This window comes from Austrofundulus limnaeus, unplaced genomic scaffold, assembly GCF_001266775.1.
Source record: "Austrofundulus limnaeus strain Quisiro unplaced genomic scaffold, Austrofundulus_limnaeus-1.0 Scaffold62, whole genome shotgun sequence".
Lineage (NCBI taxonomy): Eukaryota > Metazoa > Chordata > Actinopteri > Cyprinodontiformes > Rivulidae > Austrofundulus > Austrofundulus limnaeus.
Window position 1 is genome coordinate 742,625 of NW_013952464.1, and position 1,165 is coordinate 743,789.

Consider the following 1,165-nt stretch of genomic DNA (forward strand, 5'->3'; position numbering starts at 1 on the left):
CCACTAGGGTTGTAAATATTGCTGCGAAGACATTCAGGAATTATAATAAGCAGGTTGGGGGAACACCCACCGGGAGGAGGCCCCGAGGAAGACCCAGGACACGCTGGAGGGACTATGTCTCTCGGCTGGCCTGGGAACGCCTTGGGGTTCCCCCGGAGGAGCTGGAAGAAGTGGCTGGGGAGAGGGAGGTCTGGGCCAGAGAGGGAGGTCTGAGCCTCCCTTCTGAAGCTGCTGCCCCCGCGACCTGACCCCGGATAGGCGGAAGAAAATGGATGGATGGATGGAGTATGGTGTTACGAAACACAATTATATATTAATATTAAGTGAAACCGTTTTCATTTTTTATATTTTGTGAAATCAAATGTAAAATCACCTACTTGTTTTAAAATATGTGGGAGAAGTGTAACTGTATTTTTTTTCCTATTTTATTTGAAGTTTGTGTAGAAACAAATGAGACACAAAACCAGTCATACGCTCACCTACAACTTGAAACAATTTAAAGTCAGTTTGTGTTCATGTTAAATAAATGTAAAATAAGATGAAACAGTATAAATCAAACCAACTTTTAGTGAGAGGTATTTTTCAAGCACAACAAACTTTTTTCCTTTTCCTATTTTCCATAGCCAAGGTGTAATTAAATTCAAATTCATACTTTTTGAATTGGATGTGGTATAACAGCACTAAAAAATTCTCTAATTCTCTAAGTCACAAAGAGTATGTCTGGGAGGAGAGTTTAAATACTTGCCATGCATTTAATCATGGCAGAGAGCCAACAGCTTGACATTATGAAAGAGAGCGATGTGGTAGTATCTGGACTTTTACCACCTGCTCTGTCCTGGCTGCCATCTTTCCTGGAGGGGGCTGTGGTCGGGGGTGTCCTCAGTGGACTTAACACAGCAGCTTCTCCCTTTAAACATCCCAGAATCTGACTAAAACACAAGCCCCTCCCCTTCTTAGGAATCTATGGCATTGTGCATGGATGTGTGTTTTTGTGTGGGTCTGAATCTACAAGCTCGGACCTTTGGGTTTGTGGTTGAGACACTTTTGAATGTGTGTGTGTGTGTGTGTGTGTGTGTGTGTGTGTGTGTGTGTTTGTGTGTGTGTGTGTGTGTGTGTGTGGGGTGATATGACAGTACTGAGCAGAACAGGGTGAGCCTCTGCAGCT